The following is a 6,874-nucleotide window of genomic DNA, read 5'->3' on the forward strand; positions in this document are numbered from 1 at the left end:
CTTCTCACAGTGGATCTACTTAATAGGATCATTTTCTTATATAATTTATTTGTATTAAATAAAAAGAGAATAGAAATATAAGTATTACTCCCATGTAACATCAACTGCCTCCTGTTTAATCTCTAGATCTCAACTGCCCCAGCGTAGAAACACCTTTATCCTTCCAAAGTACTTTCACCATATATTTCTTCTAGCTTTTGTGGGAAAAATTCTAAAGAAGACTGTCTAAAAAAGATGCCTCCATTTCCTCTCATCTCATCCTTTTCTTAAACTCTTTTAGTACAGATTCTGACTTCATTATTTCACCAAAACTGTTTTATCCAAAGTTGCCAATGATCTAATTACAAAATCCAATGGCCTTTTCTCAGTTCTCATTCTTCTTGACCTCTCTTAACCTTTGACACTGTCAGTCACCCTTTTCTCCTTGATACTGTCTTCAAGAGTTTTTAGGACACCACTGTCCTCTGGTTCTCCTCTTAGCTATCTGATCACTCTTTCCCATTCTCCTTTTCTGGATCCTCATGCAGATCAAGTACTCTGACCATAGGCGTCCCTCTGGGTTCTGTCCTGGCTCCTCTTCTCTTCAGCCTCTGTTATATACTATTTCACTTAGTGATTTCATCAACTCCCATTCATTTAATCATTACCTTCATGCTTATGAATCTCAAATTTACCTAACCCATCCTAATCTCTCCACTGAATTCTAATCTCTCCTACAACACAGTAACACACAGTACTGCCATTCTTGTCTACTTACTCTCTTGTCTACCAGTGAAATGGAAGATGGACACCTACAGTTAATTCAAGACTGGTTTAGAAAGCCTTTCAGACATCTCCAACTGGATGTCCAGTAGACATCTTAAATTCAACATGATGAAAACTGAACTCATTATCTTTCCCGCTAAACCCTCCTGCCTTCCAAATTACCTACTTTGTTGAGGGTACCGCCACCTCCCAGGGTGGCAACCTAGATGTTATCCTTTGCTCCTCCTCATCTCTCACATCCCATACCTGTTACCAAGGCCTGTCAATGTCACCTTTGTGATATCTTACTCATAATCTGTTTCTCTCTTCTGATCCTGCCACAACTCTGCTACAGGCCCTGGAATAGTGTAATAGCCTGCTGATTAGGCTACCTGGCACAAATGCCTCCTCACTCCTGTCTATCCAACATGCAGCTGCCAAAGTGATTTTCCTAAAACACAGGCTATACCATGTTACCATGTTCAATAAATTATCACCTCTACGATTAAATACAAAATCTTCTCTTGGTATTTAAAGCCCTTCATAACCTACTTCTTCCATATCCCCCATCTTTCAAGTCTCCTAAAGCACCCTGAAATCTAATGACACTGGACTTCTTGCTGGTCCACAAAAAAGACATCCCTCTTGGTTCCAAACATTTTTTCTAGCTGTCCCCTATGCTTGGAATACTCATCTCTGCTCCCTTCAAGTCCCACCTAAAATCCCACCTTCAACGGAAAGACTTTCCTAAACTCCCTTAACGCTTGAGCCTTTCCTCCATTAATTCTTTCATAGTTATTCTGTGTATAGCGTGTTTGTACATATCTGTTTCCTTGTTGTGACCCTTACTGTGAATGTCTAGAGGGCAAAGACTGTCTTTTGTTTCTCTTTATATCACCAGCTGCTTAGCAGAGTGCCTGTTCCACAAGAGGAGCTTTATAAATGCTTACTGACTGACTTTAAAGTAGACTTGGATACTCTCTTTTCCCTTTCCCCCTCTCCTTCTGTTTCTTCCCCCCCTACTTCTACTCTCTTTATTGTAGGTATATTGAGGTCAGGGAACCATAATACTGATGTTTAGAGTGCTTGGGACCCCAAAATACCAACACCCCAGGTCCTACCCGAATGAATTTGACCTAAGTCATCTTTCAGCCAAAGTAAAACAAAGTTTATTAAAGATCTCCATATTGGGTTGATTCTTAAGAAGCCTCACCATTTGTGATACTAGTATTAATAAACTGGCCAGATTGAATCTCAGCTAGACAGAATCAGAGCTGGATTAAATCTGAGGTGGATAGAATCTGAGCACCTTCATGGAGGCAAGAGGGAGTTTATATAGAGAAAGACCTGAGCCAACTAGTCTTGATGGGACTGTGGTGACTGATCAAGGGTGGGAGCCAATGGGAAGGTATCAGACGATGAAAGGTTAGGGTGGGGAACAGGCAGGGATAATCCCAAGGCAACAGACAAAGGGCCAGGCTAGATTAAAGGTAACAGAGTTGGGTACGAAAAGCCGGATTAAGTGGGAATTGAAGGAAAGTTGAAGGGAGTTCTCGGAGTCTGTACCCCATCAAGGCCTTGAATAAATCAAACTCATTACTGGAGGAATAAAGTGTCTTTAATATAACAGAATAGCAAACTTGCCATCCTGGGGGATGCCCCACCAGGAAATTTACAGGAGAAGTTCTTATACTTTTAAGAGAAAAGTGTGAGGGGATTGGGAACAAGGCCTGTTCATGAGATGCTAGCCACCCTCAGCAATCCTAACAAGAAAAACCACTTCATTCTGGCTATTTTGCCCTTCATGCTATGAATTTCAGTGGAAAGGGGTAAAGAGGTCCGAAGCTACTTTGGAAGCTAGTCGGGTTCAAACTGGTTTTGTTCACAAGAAAAGGTCCCACAGGCTTAGGGTGTGGCTCACCTCAACCTAATCAAAATATCTTAAGGGTAGGAATACAAGGACTTCACTGCAATTCTGATATTAGTACAATTATTAAGAGGGAGTGGCAGGTAACGTTCCATTTTATATCAACAATTATTCTGGGCCTTAGGCTTTATTTAGGGCAGAATGAGAAAAGGAGCCAGAGCTGCATAGCTGCTGTGTTCATTCACCTGCTGAAGTTAATTTGCTATCTGAATTACACACTGCTACTGGCTGCTCTGCACTCTGTGTTCTGAGAGAGAACCTCATGGCTGCATCATGTCAGATCAACATTTTCAGCAACTATATCAGTGCCAGAGAGAAGACTCAGCTCCAGCCTCATCAGTCACCTTGGGTGGGGACTAGCAGGTGCTGACCCTGAGCAATCCACAGGTACCCCTAAAGGGCATAGACAAAGCCAGCTGGTCAGGGATGCTGCCCCACTTGTGGTCAAAGACTCAGGTCTTAGACTAGATCAGCTACCAGGTGGAGAAGAATAAACATGATACTAGTGTCAGTGACTTTTCCTGACGCAATATGGATGGCTCCACTCTGTGCAGCTACCCCCTAGAAGAGCTGGGACTCATCTTTGGACCACTGGGGGACCCATTCTTTGCCCAGCTGCAAGACCTCTCATCTGGCTCATCTGATGAGCTAAACTGGATCATTGAGCTCTTGAAGAAGGTTGGACTCATTTCTCAGGATATCATGGGAGACTCCATCTTTGATCATGGCAGCCCTTTCAGCCAAGATTTGTTGGATGACTCAAGGTTGGCCAGTTGCTATGGGACAAGGGCTTCTTCTCCAGGCTACTCAAATGTCTCCACTTCAGTGACCAGAACCTCTCAAAGTCCCTACTCAGACTCTGGTGCAAATGATGTGGATTTAGATCCCACAGGCAACAAACTCTTCTCTTTTCCCTGTGACAACTTCTCCAACTACAAAGAAGTGGACCTGAAATATGGGAATAGGAAATGAGGAAGCCTCTGAAAGATGAGCAAGGAGACCAGAGAGTGCTTGGAGAGCAAGAAAAGTAAACATGCTCCATGAAGAACACACCTACGGGAGTTTATACAGGACATCCTCATCCACCCAGAGCTCAACAATGGCCTTATGAAGTAGGAGAACCAGCAAGAAGGCATCTTTAAGTTCCTCTGATCTGAGGTTGTGGCCCAGCTGTGGGGACAGAAGAAGAAAAATAACAGCATGCCCTATAAGAAAATCAGCCAGGCCATGAGGTACTACTACAAATGAGAAATCTTAGAGCAGGTTGATGGCCAGAGACTAGTCTATAAATTTGGCAAGAACTCAAGTGGAAGGAGGAAGAAGAAGTTGTCTTGAGCTGGAACTGAGCAAAAGATGATCTAGGGACTCAGGGCAAATAATGAGCTTGTCCCTGGACCAGAGACTTGTTCAGATACTCCTGGACTCCAGCCCTCCAAGCCCCTTCAGAAAAAGTGTGTACCCATATTGGCACTGGAAGCCAGTGAGTGTGTCCCAGTGGAGTGAAATCGAACTTTGGCCTGCCATGGGTTTGTTGTCAGCAGTTATCATGGGATATGGAGACGTTGGACCCCCTCCCTCCTCTTTTTTCCTCTTGGAATTACAACCCCTCTGAATGGAAGGCAGTCATGGTAACTCAGCAAGAGGTCCCTGAGCTGGATCCTAAATGTCAAATGGGAGCGAAGGACCCACTTCCCTAAGAACCCTGCACTGGCAGTATTTGGGGGGCTAAGGGGTGGCCTTGAAAGAAGGTCATAGAGAGAACCTACCAGTGTCTTGCCTCCAGGCCTGCCCTTTTCCTACACTTGAACTCCTCAGGTCATGGATCAGAGTACTCTCTAATTTATGTGATATAAGTGTGTAATATCTACATAGAAATCTATTTTTTCATTGATACTCCTCCCCTAATACACTCCTTGACCTTCTGTCTATGCACGAGGATAAAGACCAGAGACAATTGTTCTGAGGCCAGTGACTACAGAGACTTCAGCTGTTACAGCTGCTTATGGCCTTCTCCTGGACCAGGATGGATTTGCTTCTTCCTTTTGCCACATCTGCTGTAGAGGCTGGGGTGGCGAAACTGGTTCCCAGGACTCCTGGTCACTCTTCTTGTCTCCAGAATGGACCAAAAAGTTCCAATAGGGCATCTTCTGGGGGATTTTGTTTTCTTTTTTTAAAAACAAATTATTCTATCATTATATTAACAATTTTTTTCTGTCAATAGCAAAGTAACCAAAGTGACTCCATTTTGTAAAGTTCCTCCCTCTTGCCCCTGTTCCTTATCTGCCTAAGAGTCCTGACCTCCTTCATGGCCCTATGAATTTTGCAAGAGCCAAAATTCTCCATCATTCCCCAACTTCTCCCCAAATTGAAGAATGTTGTAATTGTATGCTGTAAACATGGGCCCTCTAATGACTATACTGTAAACATGGGCCCTCTAATGACTATACTAACTGGTTGGATACATCAGAGCTTTCTGTTTTCACAGAAGAGCTAGACAATGGCATAGCACAACTAGACAATCAGGAGGATTTCTGAAACCTAGGACTGCTTGACATACCAGTGATCTTTACTTTTCAAGATACATGCAACTGATGGAATTGATGGGGTGCTTGTGTGCTTGTGATGGAATCCTAATAGAGTCTCCCCCGGCCCCAACATTCTAACTTCCTCATGGGTCCCACTGAACAGCAGGCAAGTCCTGATTTAACCACACAATCTGACTTTAACCACATCACAGGGCTCCAGCCTCAATCACAGGCTCCATTAAACAGCAGGCCCACTGTCCCAACCTAGGGTCCCCACCCCAACTCAATATCCTAACTTCTTTATATACACCTCCCTGCCTCACCAAAACAACATGTGTGTCCATGTGATGAGGTGCTTCGGTGCCTGTACTTAGACCCCAATTCTAAAATCACATTTCTCTTCAAAAATCACATTTTTCCCTAGCCTCAAAGTACTATGCCAGGCAGTTTCTCCCCAGCCCAAGGACAGCCTGCCCTAGATCTCTCTTCCTGATACAGTAGCCAGCTGCACCTAAACAATTTATTAGTTTGAACTATCTGTGTAGTGACTGAATTGGCTATATACTGGACCATAAAGCCATTTACTATTCACTGGCCTTTCCTATGTATTCTAGACTTAGACATATGTATATTCTCTTACATTTATCTTGCCTAACAAGACATTGATGAGAGCACATGGGCTATTACTTAGTCAGTCCTGACTGCTAGTTGACTTAGTGATGTTTCAGACCTAAAACCACCCCCTCCCCAATGAATTCTAGGTAAAATACCTGAGCAGTAGATACTAAAAATGCATGTTCCTTTAAGAACTGATCACTCCTTAACCACTTCCTAAATCCTCCCTGAATCACTGAGGTAGTATATTTGGCACATGTTATACCTTAGAATATGCTATGTGAACTTTAATTATGCCCCTCTAAGGTTTCAGGTTCTATAAGAACTCTTGTCCTCTGAAAAGCATAATAAATCTTTACCTTGACCTCAAGAATGCTTGAGTCCGTGAATTCATTCCAGGCATCCCACAACCTGCCCCTGTAGGCTGGTCTTTGGGGAATTTCAGAATTTCATCCATCCCATCTCCTTTCCAGTCCTCATCACATGAACTCACTTTTCATGGACATAGCAGGCATGTCCATGTGATGGGATCTCAGCCACTGCCTCCAGCTAGTCACTGCCCCCAGACTCATTCCTCATATTTCCCACAGAAACAACAGGTATGACCATGCACTCAACCACAATAACATCCATCTAGTCTCAGACAGGACAACAATAGCTAGTCAATCAGAAAGCAGCACCATCAGGATGCCTGAGCAGGATGATGACCCCAAAATGGTAGAAGGAACTTTCCCTAAATAGGCACTTGTGGAATAAAAGAAAACTATCCCTTAGGTGAATTTATGATGTAGAGAGGCTTATTATAATATCATTATCATACATACAAGCCCCCCCCCCATGGATTTTTCTGTATGCATTGTGGGTGATCACAAGCACAGTTCCACCAAGGGGAGGACTCCTCCCCCATTGCCTAATCCTTTAACAAACCCCTCCTGTATTTTTAATATTCATAATTTTTGTTGTGTAATCAGTATCATTAAAGTATAAAATTTTCCCATATTGCCTTATTAAGTTACTGGTTCCTCTTGGAACTTAGCCTGTTAGAGGCATCATTCTCAATAAA

General features: G+C 43.2%; 1 pseudogene; it reads left to right on the top strand.

Annotated features, from left to right (window-relative positions):
* Positions 1–2,820: 2,820 nt before the first annotated feature.
* Positions 2,821–4,816, top strand: LOC140504235 (ETS-related transcription factor Elf-3 pseudogene; annotated as a pseudogene).
* The last annotated feature ends 2,058 nt before the right edge of the window (positions 4,817–6,874 follow it).

This window comes from Notamacropus eugenii, chromosome 1 (genome assembly GCF_028372415.1).
Source record: "Notamacropus eugenii isolate mMacEug1 chromosome 1, mMacEug1.pri_v2, whole genome shotgun sequence".
In the NCBI taxonomy this organism is placed as follows: Eukaryota; Metazoa; Chordata; class Mammalia; order Diprotodontia; family Macropodidae; genus Notamacropus; species Notamacropus eugenii.